This window comes from Prionailurus viverrinus, chromosome D2 (assembly GCF_022837055.1).
Source record: "Prionailurus viverrinus isolate Anna chromosome D2, UM_Priviv_1.0, whole genome shotgun sequence".
Lineage (NCBI taxonomy): Eukaryota > Metazoa > Chordata > Mammalia > Carnivora > Felidae > Prionailurus > Prionailurus viverrinus.
Window position 1 is genome coordinate 15,310,221 of NC_062571.1, and position 18,500 is coordinate 15,328,720.

Here is an 18,500-nt window from a genome sequence, read left to right on the forward strand (position 1 = left end):
GTCGTTTATAACCAGCTAGTGCTGGTAATTCTGAGCAGAACGTTGTAGCCCGTTGTAACGCCTCTGTTGTAGAGGGAGATATCTCATTGTCACCCTGTCCAGGCGCAGGGGTATGTGAGCAGAGCCAAGACTGGCTGACCTGCAGGGATGCATTGGACTCCCCAGATTAGTTAGCAGTAACTTTGGTGGACTGGTATGACAAAGGGAAAGGGGGGCGAGATAATTTCAAAACGAAGAAGCGAAAGAATCACTCCAGGTGCTGTCGAGAGCATTTCTTCAAGGAACATCTCTGGGTGGGTATGTGGAGCTGCCTTAATCTGAAACAGTCAGATCAGGAAAATTGTAGATTGTTTAGTGGAAAAATATGGCATCGAGGGTCTGCTGCGCATATAGGGTTTAGGGGGTGGAGAAGGGTCACCTGACCGCTCTGCCCTCAGAGACTTGCTTTTCTCAACATGCAACAGGGGCAGCTAGCTTAAGGGTCAAGCTTAATATATTTGTACTATACATACACACACACACACACACACACACACACACACACATATTTTAAATGTTCTGTTACATTCTAGGTGCTACTTAAATGCATAGTATTTTAAACCTGCATGGGCCATTTTTAAAAATTTATTTATTTTGGCGGGGGGGGGGGAGAGCATGTGCACAAGCGGGGGAGGGGCAGAGAGAGAGGGGAGACACAGAATCCAAAGCAGGCTTCAGGCTCTGAGCTGTCAGCACAGAGCCCGACACGGGGCTTGAACTCATGAGCTGTGAGATCATGACCTGAGCCGAAGTCGTATGCCCAACTGACTGAGCCACCCAGGAAACCCTTCATGACCTTTTCAGCACATGATTCAAGCCCAGGTAACGTGAACGTGTTTGTATGTTGATGTCTCCTCTTTGAGGGATGAGTGGGCGTCTGTCCTGTAACGGGGGGCTGGGGGTTCACGTCTGTTAGCACAGGCTCAGGCAGAAGCTCTGTGGCTGTTTCTCCCTTGCCTGCATGAGCTGTTTGTAAGCCACCTGAAATCTAGCCAAGAGTAATAGACTTGACAAATTAGGCATATAATGAAGAACAGATTGCATTTCAAAATTACGTGTGTTAGAAGGAAAATCCAAATATTTAAAATATGATGGTATGAACTCGTTGAAAAGCTATTACTCATTTTGGTATCATCCAGATCCCGACTTTCCTTGCCTCTTCTTCCTGGCCGTCTGCCTTTTAGGTCTTTTGCTCTTTATGTCTCCTACTAACAAGAAAAAACATGCCCAGGAAATTCAGACCAACTGTATACCTTTTTTTTTTTTTAATGTTTATTTATTCTTGAGACAGAGACAGCGTGAACAGGGGAGGGGCAGAGAGAGAGGGAGACACAGAATCTGAAACAGGCTCCAGGCTTCGAGCTGTCAGCGCAGAGCCCGACGCGGGGCTCAAACCCATGAACTGTGAGATCATGACCTGAGCCGAAGTCAGACGCCCAACTGACTGAGCCACCCAGGCGCCCCAAACCGTATACCTTTTAATGTGAAAACTGTGCTCAAATTTTCTCATTGGATCACAGAATACTATTACTGGAAGAGAAGGTCGAGCAGAGCAGGGCAGGTCTGTGGCCTACCACTGGAGTCCCCTAATCCCACGGCAGACATCGCTGAGAACAAGCCTAAACCTGGGCCAGAGGCAGACACTGAATCGGCATGGGAGATGAGATGTATGTACTCTCCCTGTCTCAGAGTTTGTAGAATCCCGCCCCACCCTTTACCTAGGAGGAAGCTGAAGCCCACAGACCTCAAGGGTCCCAGCAAGTCTGTGGCCAGTGAGTGACCAGAAAGAACCCAGGGCATCTTACTCCGGTGGGGTGCTCTTTCTGCTCCCCCGTCAGCTCTCGGTCTAGCAGGCTGATCGTGTGCAGTTCGTATGCGGCCCTTAGATGACATGTTGCTGCCATCATTGTTGCCCAGCAGGGCCACGTCGCTGTGGTAGGTCCTGCAAAATCCGACAGGCCGTAGTCTAATGCCAGCTCTGCGAAGCTTGCTTTCATCCCTGGATTGAGACAGACTCACCACACTGAATTCTGGGCCTTCTCGTGGTTTCTCAAATACACCCCATTCTCTGACCGTCCCCCTTGCTGTTCCCTTTGCCTGTGATGCTTTTTCAAGCATTACTGGACTCACACCACTAACTCATCTTTCAGGTCTCTGTTTAAAAGTCAGTCCCTCCATGGGGCGCCTGGGTGGCGCAGTCGGTTAAGCGTCCGACTTCAGCCAGGTCATGATCTCGCGGTCCGTGAGTTCGAGCCCCGCGTCAGGCTCTGGGCTGATGGCTCAGAGCCTGGAGCCTGCTTCCGATTCTGTGTCTCCCTCTCTCTCTGCCCCTCCCCCCTTCATGCTCTGTCTCTCTCTATCCCAAAAATAAATAAACGAAAAAAAAAAATTAAAAAATAAATAAATAAATAAATAAATAAAAGTCAGTCCCTCCAGGAGCACCCTGGTGGCTCAGTTGGTTGAGCATCCGACTCTTGATTTTGGCTCAGGTCACGAGCTCACCGTTCGTGGGCTGGAGCCCCACATCAGGCTCAGCAGGAATTTCTCTTTCCTTCCATCTCTCTCTGCCCATCCTGCTCTCTCTCTCTCAAAACAAACAAACAAACAAACAAACAAAAAACTCAAAAATCAAACCCTCCAGAAGTCTTTCCCTGACCACCTGGAGTAGGACTAACTTCCTGACTGTGCCCGTGAACCGCCCTTTCCATAACATTCTCTGCAGTGACTGTGAGCGACATATCCACTGGCTCATGCTGGTCCTTCACTGCTCCCCATGGTGCTGGGCACAGAAGTGTCTCTCCTGAACTGCACTGCACTGAGATGTCATCAGCCCTCAGTTTGCTAGAACAGACTTCAACCTTGCTGGGTAGAAAGTTCTCTCAGTTTACTTTCCTTTCTGCATACCTCTGATACATAATTTTACTCGCCATACAAAACTACTTGGAGATACAAAATAAATTTTGATACAAAATTCAGATTACGGCTCAAGTTGAGGCCTGTAAATTGAAATGTATTGTTTAGCCAATTCAGTTCTTCACTTTCAAGACTAATTTAAGTAAACTTTATCCCATACTAGTCCCAACAAGATGTTTCACCAATATTGGAGCTAAAAGAATAAAGTTTTATTACTCATAGTACAGTTGAGCCATAGTGATGATGTCGTTGTAACTGACATATTAATGGGTATGTAAGGTGGTTTTTTTCCTTCTCTATCCCCCACTAGTCTAAGTGAATCATGCTGAAAATAACAAGATAACTAAGTAGACAGCACCACAGATGACATCATGTTAGTCAAGTATGGAGCTTCTAAGACCAAATGTTTAAGGAGCATTGTATTTTTAGAAAATAAAACAAATTATCCTGAATTATGATGGTAATTCCAGACAAATGACTTCATTGATAGGCCACTGTTGCAAAAGAGTCAGAAGTTGGATCTACTTGAAAACTTGATTTATTTAATGTCACTGAATACCTATCTTTCAATAACTAATTTGAACATAAAGAGACTAAATGCTGCAATCAAAAGACATAGGGTGACAGAATGGATAAAAACAACAACAAGACCCGTCTATCTGCTGCCTCCAGGAGACCCAGGTGAAAGAGACCAGCAGATTGAAAGTGAGGGGGTGAAGAAACATCTGTCTTGTATTGTTTTTTTTTTTTTAATTTTTTTTTCAACGTTTATTTATTTTTGGGACAGAGAGAGACAGAGCATGAACGGGGGAGGGGCAGAGACAGAGGGAGACACAGAATCGGAAACAGGCTCCAGGCTCTGAGCCATCAGCCCAGAGCCCGACGCGGGGCTCGAACTCACGGACCGCGAGATCGTGACCTGGCTGAAGTCGGACGCCTAACCGACTGCGCCACCCAGGCGCCCCAACATCTGTCTTGTAAATGGATGTCAAAAGAAAGCCAGAGTAGCAATACTTACATTGGGCAGAATAGGCTTTAAAACAAAGACTGTAACAAGAGACAAAGAAGGACATTATATCACAATAAAGGGGACAATCCAATGGGAAGATGTAACAATTATAAATATTTACACATCCAACCTAGGAGCACCCAACTGCATAAAAGAGTTAATAACAAACATAAAGGAACTAATCAGTAATAACACAATGATAGTAGGGGACTTCAACACCCTACTTACAGCAAGGGACAGATCATTTAAATAGAACATCAACAAGGAAACAGTGGTGGAGCAGATGGATTTAACAGGTATTTTCAGAACATCCCATCCTCAACCAGCAGAATACACATCCTTTTCAAGTGCACACAGAGCGTTCTCCAGAATAGATCATATATTAGCCCACAAAACCAGCCTCAACAAATTAAGGAAGATTGAAGTCATACCATGCGTCTTTTCCGACACAGCACCATACAACTAGGAGTCAACCGCAAGAAATAATTTGGAAAGACCACAAATACATAGGGGTTAAATAACATGCTACAAAATAATGAATGGGTCAAGCAAATCAAAGAAGAAATTAAAAAGTACCTGGAAACAAATGAAAATGGAAACACAATGGTGCAAAACCTCTGAGATACAGCAAAAGTGGTTCTAAGAGGGAACTTTATAGCAATACAGGCCTATCTCAAGAAGCAAGAAAACTCTCTAATAAACAACATAACCTTACACCTGAAGGAGCTAGAAAAAGGACAACAAACAAAAGTTAAAACAAGCAGAAGGAAGGAAATAATTAAGATAAGAGCAGAAATAAATGATACCAAACTAAACACACACACACACACACACACACACACACACACACACACAATAGAGCAGGTCAGTGAAACTAGGAGCTGGTTCTCTGAAAACAAAAATCAATATAATTTACAATCTTCTAGCCAGACTTCTCATGAAAAAGAAGAAAGGACTCAAAGTCACAAATGAGGGAGGAAAAAATAACAACCAGTAATCACAGAAATACAAATAAAATAATAAGAGAATATTATGAAAAACTGCGTACCAACAAATTGGGCAACCTAGAAGAAATGGATACATTCCTAGAAACATAAAAACTACAAAAATTGAAACAGGAAGATAGAAAATTTGAACAGACCTATAACCAGGAAATAAATGGAATCAGTAATCAAAAAACTCCCAGCAAGCAAAAGTCTAGGACCAGATGGCTTCACAAGTGAGTTCTACCAAACATTTAAAGAGGAGTTAATAACCATTCTCAAACTATTCCAAAAAGAGAAAAAGAAGGAAAACTTCCAAATTCATTCTATGAGACCAGAATTACCCTGATACCAAAACTAGATTAAAAAAAGAGAACTATAAGCCAATATCCCTGATGCACATACATGCAAAAATCCTCAACAAAATACTAGCAAACAAAATTCAACAATGCATTAAAGAAAACATTCACCATGGTTAAGTGGGATTTGTTCCAAAGTCATTCAGTATTCGCAAATTGATCAATGTGCTACATCCCATCAATAAGAGAAAGGATAAGAACCATGTGATCATTTCAATAGACACAGAAAAAGCATTTGACAAAGTACAACATCCATTCATGATAAAACCCTCAACAAAGTAGGTTTAGAGGGAACATAGCTCACTGTAATAAAGGCCATTTATTAACAAAACCACAGCTAATATCATCCTTAAAGGATGGAACTGAGAGTTTTTTCCCCTAAGGTCAGGAACAAGACAAGGATGTCCACTCTTAACACTTTTATTCAGCATAGTACTGGAAGTCCTAGGCACAGCAATCAGATAACACAAAGAAATAAGAGGCATCCACGTCGGCAAGGAAGAAGTAAACTTTCACTATTTGCAGATGACATGATACTATATACAGAAAACCAGAAAGACCCACCCACCCCCCCAAAAAACCTGCTAGGACTGATAAACTAATTCAATAAAGTTGCAATTATACAAAATCGGTGTATGGAAATCTGCTGTGTTCGTATACACTAATGATGAAGCGGCAGAAGGAGAAATTAAGAAAAACAATCCCATTTACATCTGCACCAAAAATAATAAGATACCTGGGAATAAGCCTAACCAAAGAGGTGAGAGACCTGTACTCTGAAACTATAAAACACTGACGAAAGAAATTCAAGAGGACACAAAGAAATGGAAAGACATGCCATGCTCACGGATTGGGAGAACAAATATTGCTAGAATGTCTACACTACTCAAAGCAATCTACACATCTAATGCAATCCCTATCAAAATACCACCAGCATTTTCCACAGAACTTATAACAAATAAGTCTGAAACTTGTATGGAACCACAAAAGACCTCGAATTGCCAAAGCAACCTTGAAAAGGAAGAGCAAAGCTGGAGGCATCACAATTCTGGACTTCAAGTTATGTGACAAAGCTGTAGTAATCAAAACAGTATGGTGCTGGCACAAAAACAGACACATAGATCACTAGAACAGAATAGAAAACCCAGAAATAAACCCATAATTATATGGTCAATTAATCTTTGACAAAGCAGGAGAGAATATCAAATGGGAAAAAAAGTCTCTTCAACAAATGGTGTTGAGAAAACTGGACAGCTACATGCAAAAGGAAGAAACTGGACCGCTTTCTTACACCATACAGAAAAAAATTAAAAAGTGGATTAAATACCTACCTACATGTGGGACCTGAAATCATTAAAATCCTGGAAGAGAGCACAGGCAGTAACCTCTTTGACATCTGTCATAGGAACTTTTTCTCAGGCAAGAGAAACAAAAGCTAAGCTAAACTATTGGGATCACATCAAAATAAAAAGCTTCTGCACAGTGAAAGAAACAATCTACAAAACTAAAAGGCAACCTACAGAATGGGAGAGGAGATTTGCAAATAACATATCTGATAAAGGGTTAGTATGCAAAATATGGATAGAACTTCTAAAACTCAACACCCCAAAACAGAATAATACAATTACAACATAGGCAAAAAACACAAACAGACATTTCTCCAAAGAAGATATCCAGATGGCCAACAGACACATGAAAAGGTGCTCAACATCACTTATCATCAAGAAAATGCAAATCAAAACCACAATGAGCTATCACTTCACACCTATCAGAATGGCTAAAATCAACAACTCAAGGGACAACTGGTGTTGGCAAGGATATGGAGAAAAAGAAACACTTGTGCACTGTTGGTGGGAATGCAGACTGGTACAGCCAACGTGGAAAACAGTGTGGAGTTCCCCCAAGTCACACTACTGGGTATTTATCCAAAGAATACAAAAACACGAATTCAAAGAGATACATGAACTCCTATGTTTATGCCAGCATTATTTACAGTAACCAAATTATGGAATCAGCCCAAGTATCTATCAATAGGTGAATGGAAATAGAAAGATGTTATATATATATATATGCGCCTATATATATATGCGCCTATATATATATGTATGTGTGTTATATATAGATAAATAGATGCCATATCTATAGATATAGATATAGATAATGGAATTCAGCCATAAAAAGGAATGAAATCTTGCCATTTGCGATGACATGGATGGATCTAGAGAGTATTTTGTTAAGTGAAATGCATCAGTCAGAGGAAGACAAATACCATGATTTCATTCATATGTGGAATTTAGGAAGCAAAACAAATGAGCAAAGGGGGGAAAAAGAGAGAGACAAATTAAGAAACAGACTCTTAATGATGGAGAACAAACTGATGGCTACCAGAGGGGAGATGGGGGGGGATGGGGGAAACAGGTGATGGGGATGAAGGAGGGCACTTGTTGTGATGAGCACAGGGTGATGTATGGAAGTGTTGAATCACTATATTGTATATCTGAAACTAATATAGCACTGTATGTTAACCAACCTGAATTAAAATAAAAATTAAATATGACAAAAAAATCGTTTTATCTAAGAACTTTCAAAAGGAATCGTGTCATTTAGGAAAGGAATAATGGAGTTGGGTCATAATTTCATATGGTCCTCCAAGAAGAAATTTCCCTAATATTATCATTCTTGGCTCTTAAGAGTTTAAGAAAAATTGAAGTACTCTGATTTGATGACCAGACTCCTACTGTAAAAGTGGGTTTTAATGGGGTTTAAAGCGATTGAGATAGAGAATAATTCCATTATTGGCATTCACTTGTTTATTCATTCAGAAAATGCTTATGAATATACTGTTCATTAAAAATAGAATTACTGGGGCGCCTGCGTGGCTAAGTCAGTTAAGTGTCCGACTTCAGCTCAGGTCATGATCTCATAGTTTGTGAGTTCGAGCCCTGCGTCAGACTCTGTGCTGACAGCTCGGAGCCTGGAGCCTGCTTTGGACTCTGTGTCTTCCTCTCTCTCTGCCCTCCCTTTGCTCATGCTCTGTCTCTGTCTCAATCTCTCTCTCAAAACATGAATAAACATTAAAAAAAATTTTAAAATAGAATTACTGAGTTCCTACCTGACACCAAGCCTGTGAACCAGTGAGACAGGATGACGAAGATGTGGTTTCTGTTATCAAAGAGTTTCTGACCTATTAAGCAAACCTACGGCTGTGCCAGAATGGAAGAGCCATGACTGCTACATACACACTGATGTGGGGTCAACACTATGTGCAGCCTTGTAGGAAATTCAAGGAAGTAGAAAGCCCAGAGCCTAAGTGAAGGGGCTACAATTATTCATGGCTTACGTTTTTCCAACTGCTTGGGCATAATATATAAAATGGAAAAATGTATGAATTTTAGAACTAAATGTTGAATTAATCTCTGGTGCATAGTAGGTGTTCAATAACATTGGTTGAACAAACAGATGAATGATCGGTGCTCTGTAAATTCATCGAAAGAAGACTTCCCTGTAGGCTGACAGGAAAAAGCCTTGTAAAGGCTGGTTTGAAGGACTCGAGTGTACATGTGGATGGTAAACTATATACAAACAGGCCCATCCCTCTGCAAAAAAAATGGTTTCCTAAAAAGCTTAAGCTATAATTTTTGGATGTACTAGAATAAATGGGCAAAAGATGATAGAAATTAGAAATTATAAACAACACCAGTTGAGAACTTCACTGAAACAGTAATTAAAAAAAAAAAATTCACTCTAATGAAACTAATTCACGAACCAGTCCCGATTTTGTCATTCTTAAGTGAGACTTTGCATTTTAGCAAATCTTGCCTGTGATTTGCAGATAGACTGGTTTCAACATGTGGGAGACCTGGTTCTGAGAGATGTTTCTTTTTCTAATGTATTTTGCATTTATAACAAGGTAATAACCTAGATTAAAAATCAAACAGTACAAGTTGTAATGAAAAGCAGCAGACTCTTGTCAACTTTTGCCATGTCTGATTCTCCCTCTCCACGAGAAAGTCCTTTCTATCCTTTAGGTATTTCTTCTGGTCCTTACCATAATTCTTCGAAGTGAGGTGCATGTTCTCCTGTGTCTTGATATTTCAGATTTGCCTATCTACTGACTTCCTGTTCTGAATAAGGATTCCTCTCTTTTATCTTCCCTCGTACGTTAACATCTTCCCTTTCTCCTTCCTCACGGTATGGTTTTAATATTCTCTGAACAAATACTCAGGGTTTTGTTTTTCTGCTAAGTCTATGGTTGTTCTATTGTCGTTCGCTTCTGGCCCAGTAGTGTACCATGATTATCTTTCCTTTCTTGTTCAGATTTCTGTTTTCGTACTTGCTAACCTTTCCAATAGCTATGGAAAACGTCTCTCAGTTCAGTTTTCCCTTCAGGCAAACCTGCCAGGTGATCTACTGGTTCCCATCTCCCTAGACTCCCTCCCGGAACCTGCTCCAATTGTTCCTTGTTTACTCCCTCTTTGTGAATGAAGCAAATCCGTCGGTCACTTTAGGAGGCTTTGTATATCTCCAAGCATTTCCATTCTACTCTGTACTTTGTACTAATGGATAGTTAGTTTGTATTATGGAGCGACTAAGGAGGCAAATGCTTCTGTAAGAATTCCAAGGTAATGTCTCCTGTCGCCCAGCTTCTGCTGCTGCTGTTGGAAAGTCTGATGACTTTCTGACCCCTCCCCCCACCCCAGTCCCTTATATGTGACTGGATTTTCCCCTGCGGGAAGCTCTTGAAACATTAAGGAGGGAATTAAAGTGTCATGGCCCAGAGAATGGGGTCAGATTTTGGCTCTGTCACATATTAATTGTGCTTAACCATCATGATTCAATTTTGTCATTTATAATTGGGGGTTCCTACAAGAAAGATTTGTTGGGGGATGAAACGAATCAAGATAATAAGAATAGAATATTGGCATAGCCCTTGGCAGACAGAATGCATTCAGTAAGTATATACATCTCCTCCTCCTGTTCCCCAGAGTTAAATTCAATCATTGCGCACCTTGCTCTGTGCCTCATTTCATCCATTGTGCTAGATGGCTGGTGGCCCTTTATCATTTGGATATATATGTTCAATGGTTCTGAAATTTTTGTCAATAGGTGATCGTACTGCCTGAATGACCTCGTTCACAGAATTTCCATGGTGATTAAATCAAACCCAATAATCTGTGTAAAAGTCCTTTGTGGCATGACAGGCATTGTTTGATTTCAAAACATAAAGGCTGTGTTGGGGTCTTTGGGAAGGTCTCGTCTTTGTATGCGTGACGAGGAGACGCTATAGCTCTGGGAAGAAGAGCTTACGTCTTCTTCTTCTTACCTCTTACCTCTTCCTTTTTTGGCCCGCATAACAGGTTGCTAACATCAGGTGGTAGTGAGAGACCTGAAAAGCCCTTCAAAGCCTCTTTAGTTCAAAGTGACTAAAATAGTTTGGAGCATGAACTGAACTAGTGTCAGCTGAGTACCAGTCCCCTTTGCTATGATGCTTGCATAGGACAGTGCATTCCAGCGAAATGGCTTAGAGCTGATGTGTCAAAAAATAGCCTGTCAGCTGGAAGCCTGCCTTATTAATTATTCCCTCTGTTGTTATTCTCCTCATGTACCTTCTCTTCCCCTCCTTTTCTTCCCCCCTCTGCCAGGCACTGCTTCATTTCACTCTCCCGCTCTGTTCTCCTTCTAGTCAACTGGGGAACTTCTCTCTCTGTGTCAGTCTGGAGGTGGCTGGAGTGGAACCAGGTTCACACTGCGGCAGGAGAAAAAGGAAGGTGGGATCCAGTTGCCTCTGCTCAAAGGGGAGCGAGGCTACAGGAGGCCTGGGGAAGCACAGGCCAGTGCTGGCCAGCCTCAAGAAGGAGAGGGTCTGGGGACAGAGCTCAATGGTCAGCTGCCAACCTCAGCTTTCCAGCAAGCCACAGGGTGTTTACCCAAGTGCCCAGTGGGGTTCTTCTAGACTGCGGATACATCGAAAACAATGTGGAAATAAAACGAATGGCCAGTAATTGGAGAAGTGTAAAAAAAAAAACAAACCTAACACTAAAAATCAAGAGGCCTAAGTATGCATGTGATGTATGCAGGTTGGAATGTGGCAGCTTTGGGCTCTTGCGGCCCAGTGTGCGTAGAAGCACAGAATCAGGCCATTGGGAGGAATGATGTTAGTTCTCAGCTGCAGTGGGTGAGGTCACTATGATGAGTGCTGACTTAGTCTCCCTGTTGTGCATGCACTGGGGTCTTATCTGAAGCGCTTAACCCACAGAGTGCTCTATGATAGGAAAATATATGGAGATGTCCGTGGAACAACGGAAATGGTGTTATAAAGCGATCTTGTAACTTACGCATTCCTTACAAGTGCATACTCCTCATAGGTTACTAGATCGCTTTAAAACATACAAATCACTCTTCCCTTGGGGGAGAAATTACGATTTTGCAGATTAGACATTTACTGAGTACCTGCATTGTACTAGGCACTGTGTTTGGTGTTGAGAATGCAAAAATTGGTAAGAGCATAATCCTTGCTTTTGACAAGACGGCTGTTCTAACAAGAAACATCTTCCCTCCTGTGCTCCTAGTGAGAACATTTGAAAGTTGCTCTTAATGCTTTTCACATGAAAATTTTTGACCTAACCTTCTTCATGTGAAAAATTAATAAATGATTTCAATAGTGTTTTAGTTTTAAATACTATGATTTTGTATTAGCAGAGGACCTTTCTATCAAGAGGAGAAAGCACATTATTGCATTGATTCTCCCGAGAGCCTCTCTATCCCTTTGAGGAGATGTGAAGGATGCATTTTTATTCCCACTGAATTAATGAAAAAAATCAGTGGGAAGTTTTGGGAAAATGAGCTAAACATTTTTAAAAATTGAGTTAGACGTTGTATCAAATTAAATTCCAGATGGATTAAAGATTTAAAAAAAAAATTTTTTAAAGGAGGAAAAGAAGAAAGAAAGAACCAGAATAGCACTGCAAGAAAATATAGGTCAAGTTATATAATCTTGGTTGGGAAGAGAAAAATAATTTTCCTAGCATGACCCCAAAGTCAAAAACCACTGAAGAAACCACGAACAATTTTATTCTCTGAAAAGTGCCAGTTTTAATATTCTGATTCCTGAATGTTGCTCTTTACTACCTTGTATTTCTTTGAGAGGTTTTACCAGGGTGTTGGCCCTGGTAATAATTCTTGAGTCATTCAAAAATAATGCTAGAACCTATCACAGGCCAGGGACTGTGCAGAATGTTGGGGGCAGCACTGGGTGGCAAGGCCTCACCCTGGGGTGAACCTTCTGTGAGAAGAAGCGCACTATGGCCAGGAGTGAAACTCGAACCCCTGCACGGCAGGCACTGCCACACCACGGAAACCCCGGCCTCTCCTCAGACTCTGTCTGCTTTAGTTAAATTAACTAAACTGTCTGCTTTAGTTAAATGAACTATGAATCAGTTCATCGGTGATGTGGCCTGAATGTCCTGAGCGGCTCCTGTGGACAGCGTCCAGGGCTAAATGCCCAAGCATGCTGGAGAAAAACAGCCTCGCCCCCTGGCTGTAGTAGAGAGGTGGACCTTCGTCCCACAGATTAATATACACGTACAGGGTTTGAAGTACAGTGAAGGGAAGGAGTATAAAGGGATCCGGAGCTAGATCTGAAAGACCAAGGAAGGCTTCTTTGAGGAGGCTGACATTTAATGGGAGGCTTGGGAGATAAAGAGGGGAGTTAACCCTTAAACTGGAGGAAGAGGGTTCCAAGCAGGAGAAGGGCCATGGGCACATCCTCTACTGACTAATGGGAACGGAAAAGTCACGAGGACCTTGGCTTTATCCTAAGCGGAATTACAGGGCTTTGAGCAACAGGGGAATGTGATTTGCTTTACGTTTAAGGACGATTACTTACCCTCTTCATGCTACCGGCTTTGGAAGCGAAGCCTTTTCTAGAGAATAAACCATGGCGCGTACATGATGGTGCTAAGGACTTTGCGATGTGAGGTTCGGCCCAGCAAGAAAGATGACAAGGAGAAGGCCTCGTAGGGAAAAGCGATTGCCTCTAATGAGGGGATGCCACCAGCCTGGACGTGGTGATTCCATTTTGCGGGGCGTCTCCGCCTTAGATGCCTCAGGGTGACGGGGCTGCTTGAACCGAGCGGCAGCCGTCTGGAAACGTTTGTGAACACGCCTGGCCCCTGTGAAGGCGAGAAGTCATGCATCCTTGCAGCCGAAATGGCAATTCAAGGTTTGAACTGGAGGAAATTGTCTCCCTAAAGATAAAAACATCCCGAAGGTTTTTCGATTCGCTTTTAATTATCGAGAAGGACTTCTTTTAGTAACGTAAGCTTCTAAATAAAACAACCTGAAAGGCCTTGGAGAAAATTTAAAGCACTCAATTGTAGTAAGTTGTATATAACTTGTAAATGGCATAGTTAGTTTGCATTCTTTTCCTCACGGGCCTAATATTCCAGGGAAGAGAGAAATACTAATGCTCAAGGAAGGTCTTTTATGGTCTCTGTGCATATTCAGGGCATTGCCAAAGGACAGTTATAAAATACCATTGCAAAGATTTTCTTTCTCACTTGACTTTCTATGAATACTGAGGCAGTTTGGGGCCCTAAGAAACATGTTTATCATGCTAGTGCATTTGTAAGCTTTGCCTTTCATTAGCTTTTCGTGACCACCCCATAAGAAAAGATTCAGTGTCGTCTTTTAGAATTCAGAATTCTGGAATTACATTGCTGTTTTAGTTTCCTCCCGTGTAATTATTCTTCTTCCTTTCTGCTTCCCCTCCACTCCCAAACATAAACGTTCAGTATGAGTTCGACTTGTCTGTTAAGAGTCTTCTACCATCTAGAGATTGTAACGTTTCGTTGGAATAAATTCCCAAGCTTGCTAGGAGGATAGAGATATGGAGCATTTACGGGGAAATTGATTTTCTTTCAACATAAAGGATTCGCAGAACCTGGAGTCAAAAGTTTGGAGTTGGTGATGCTGCCGTTATTCCTGTATGTTTATTGTAACCCCCTTTCCACGTCCTTCTCCACCCCTGCTTTGGCTGGATGTCCTGACACCAGTCAGGGAAGCCGTGCCTTGGGATAAATCTTCACCTAGAACGTTTTCCCCTTAATGTATGGTACGTAAACCTGTGCTTGCCGGTGCGTGCAGACGGTATAAAGCACATCCTCTGGCCTCTCATCCAGAGATTCAGAATCGGTGGGTTGCCCGTGGGAAGAGCCGGGATATCTAGTCACATGCCTCAAAGCTGTGCCTGTGCTGTAGTTTCCACACACATCCCTCCCTTCCAGGTACCACAGAGGGTTAAATCTCACAGAATCAATACCTCTGCTCTCCAATATTTGGAAAGGCACGGATGGTAAATTCAGATCTTACTGGTGATTTCTGTACATGTTTTTTGAAACTCATTGCTTTGTGTGTTTCTGCGATGGAGAAACTAAAATTCTTATGGAAAACCCATATTTGTTATCACTATCTGCCGTAAATCCTTGCAAGGACTGCAGTGAAATTGTGTCCCTGCCCTCCAATCAGCCCCACTCACTGGAAAACATCATGGTCTGATAGCAAATGTGACAAGCGTTTGAAAGCCTGGATCGCACTCCCCCATCCACATGGCACTAGCATTCTACAGTGACGAGCTGTAGATGTTTCTTTTAATTCAGATGTTTTTCTAACAGCCCTGCAGCATGAGGTTGGCTTATATTTCCTTAATTTACATATTTTTGCAGGAATCTAGCTAAGGTTGTCATGTTTCTCCGAATTGGTGACAATTGTTGATAGAACTCTGTAAATGTATTTTTATAAGCAGGCTGAATTGAATTGCATTTGATGTGACAGCCCCAATCTGACACTGTTGACTTCATATAAATTGAGAAATCAGAAAAAATAATGTGCATAGAAGGGAACCTAAACGTACCCGATTGGACTTTAGGAGAGACTAAAATAGGAAATATTGCTTAATGTGTTATAGTCAGAAAGTTTTTTGTTTTGTATTCAAAGAGTAATTCCAAGAGGCTGGTTTTTCTTCGATTTAACGATCCAGAGTTCCCTTGAACACTAAAAATGATAAGATAATAGGTGAACGTTTACAGAACCCTAAGCCGATGGAGGCATAGCGTCTACTCTTGACAAACCCACAGTCTAGTGGGGAGATTAATATTTAAATGAATGCTCCATGGTGTAACAGGTACTATAATTAGAGAATTCACAGTGCATAGTGATGGCACAAAGGAATGATGTATTCTGCTTGAAAACTAAAGCTAGTAATACAGAATGCTGGTTCAGTGTCTTGCAGAAGCTTCGTGGGTCCTTGCTAGATGGCGGCATGGTGGACCACCGGCGGTGAGGAGATGGCAGGGTCCGCCCAGCACAGGCAGAAAGGGGGGCATGCATTGTTTCTAAAGAATTTTAAAACAATAATAATGCCAATTACAATTTGGAGTCCTTTTTTACTTTCACCTTGTGCCAATGGTTCTAAACACTGTCAGTGATTAGACCCTTCCCCTGGGATGGACACTCCCGAGTGCACAGCCCTGGAAAACGGCCGGTAGCAACTGTACTGGGAATGGTCAGGGACATGGGGATCAGACAAGACCAGGAGTTCCTCAAGCAGGAAATACAGAAGGACATTCCAGGAAGGCACCCAGCATATATAAAGGCATAGACAAAGTGAGGTTCAATGCCGTGTGGGAGGAAATAGACACTTTGAATATGGAGCGCCTAGGTGGCTCAGTCGGTGAAGCATCTGACTCTTGATCTTGGCTCAGGTTATGATCTCGAAGATCGAGCCCCGCGTTGGGCTCTGTGCTGACACTGTGGAGCCTGCTTGGGATTCTCTTTCTTTCTGCCCCTCCCCAACTCATGCGCTCTCTCTCTGAAAATAAACAAACAAACAAACAAACATTTAAAAAAATTATTTTCAATAAACTGTGATGGTCAGTTATCCACATGGGAAAAAAAATCGGTCTCAATCCCTATCTTACACCATACAGAATCAATTCCAGATAGCTTGCAGATCTAAATGTGAAAGGTAAAACAATAACATCTTAGGGGAAAACATAAGAGAATGTGCTCACGATTTTTGTCTTTTAAACACAGTACAAAGGGGCACCTGGGTGGGTCACTAGGTGAAGCATCCGACTTTGGCTCACGTCATGATCTCACGGTTCATGAGCGAGCTCCACATCGGGCTCTGTGCTGACAGCTCAGAGCCTGGAGGCTGCTTCGGATTCTGTGTCTCCCTCTCTCTCTTCTTCTCCTGTTCGTGCTCTGTCTCTCTCAAAAATAAATAAAGATTAAAAAAAATAAAACAAAATGAGCAGAGCACCAAAGACTCCAAAAGGAAAAAAAAATGAGAAATTGGAACTTATTAAAATTAAGTATTTCTTTTCTACAAAAGAGACTATTAAGAGACTGATAAACAACCCATAAAATGGGAGAGCTTTCTGATGCATGTATCTGACTAAAGACTCATACCTAAGGTATATAAAGAACTCCTAGAAGTCAGTAAAGAAAAGACATCTAATCCTAGAAATCAGTAAGGAAAAGACGTTACTCCGGGAGGAAAAAGAACCAGGCAATGCACATGGAGAGCCACACTTCACAAAAGTGTGTATCCAAATGACCAAATGGTGTAAACACATGAAAAGGTACTTAACTGCATTAGTCATCAGAGAAATGCAAAATAAAACCATAACATGATACCGCTCTACACCCACAGCATAGTTAAAAGGAAAGAGAGAGAAAATGTTTTGGCAAGGATGTGAACAAACAGAAGGAACTCTTTGCACTGTTTGTGGGAGTGTAAATTGGCTCCATAACTTTGGAAAATCTCCTAGAGCTTCCTACACACACTTAATAACCTAGCAATTCTGTAGCTAGATATATACCCCGGAAGCGTACCCATGTTTACCAAAAGGCCTGTCCAAGAATGTTCATGGCGGCACTCTACATGACAGCTCTAAGCTGGAAACAACGTGAACGCTCATGTACAGCAGCTTTGAAAAACAACCTGTGTCTATTCATATAGTAGATTATTGTACAGCAGTGAGAATGGGCAGATGATGATTACACACAAAGATGTGGCTGAATCTCAAGGAGAGCGTTGGGAAAACGATACAAAAGGACAGCGGGCAGACGGAACAGTGGTGTTTGGGGTTAGGGCACTGGTTACCTTGGGGGGCAGTTACTGGAAGCAGGCACGGGGGCTTCAAGAGGGTTTCTTCTTCCTCTACGTGCTAGGGACATGGCCGTACGTGTATGGTATGTGCAGGTTTCTGTATATGAAGAAGTTCAATGAAAACGTTTTTGAAAAATCCAGCATGGCTACTTCAGATCGCCAGTTAAGTGAGTGTAGAACTGCTGATGGTGACCAGAGAGTTACGAAGTGGCAGGTATAGAAGATCTGACGCCGTTCCAGACCCACTGGGTCTGATTCTGCATTTCCCCCAGGTGATTTATTTGCATGTCGATGTTTGAGAATCACAGATCTAGGACAGCGTCTTTCTGCCTTGTCCCCGGGTAGTTCCAACATGCAGCTGTGGTTAGGATGACTCCGAGGTATATTGTCTGCATGGCTAAGTGAATGCAGGTGTCATTAGATAAGATAAAGAATGTTCGCTGAAGAGCAGATGTGTGGAGGCTGACAAGTTCAGTTTTGACATGTATTTGGGGATTCCTTGGGGACATCAGGTGAAGCCATCCATTGAGTATTTAGATCGGGAGGCCAGGAGACAGAAGATTGAGAGTTACAGATGGGAGTGTCCTCAGCATGGATGGAATCATTAAAGTTAAGGGTGTTGAAAATGAGAAAAAATAATACAGAGGTCCAAGGAGAGCAAATGACCAAATAAGGGAAGAGGGGTTTGCAGGGAAAATGGGAAAAGTAGTATCAGAGGTTTGAATGCAAGCAGGAGCAGGTGGCATGGGGAAACTAAGGAAAGAGAGTTTTCTGCGGAAGGCAGGACCAGCGATGTTTTATGCCCAGAAAGGTCTAGTAAGGTAGACTGAGAAGGATCAATTATGTCCTTTGGGAGGTCACAGGTGGCTGCTCCATACACAGTTCTGGCCAGGGGTAGCTGCAAATATCCAGGCGCAGAAGTTTCAGCAGTAAATAGGAGACAGGGGCCTGGGATGGTCAGACATTCACAGCCTTTGCAAGAAGCTGTGCAAAAAAGGGCAGAGGGAGCGAGGTGTAGAGTGGAA

The 18,500-nt window shown here is 42.2% G+C and overlaps 1 protein-coding gene across 1 annotated transcript in view; it reads left to right on the forward strand.

Moving 5' to 3' along the window:
- The window catches only part of LOC125147565 (pecanex-like protein 2), a 291,684-nt gene that overhangs the window by 139,810 nt on the left and 133,374 nt on the right, over positions 1-18,500 (forward strand). The gene's annotated exons all lie outside the window — the stretch shown is intronic.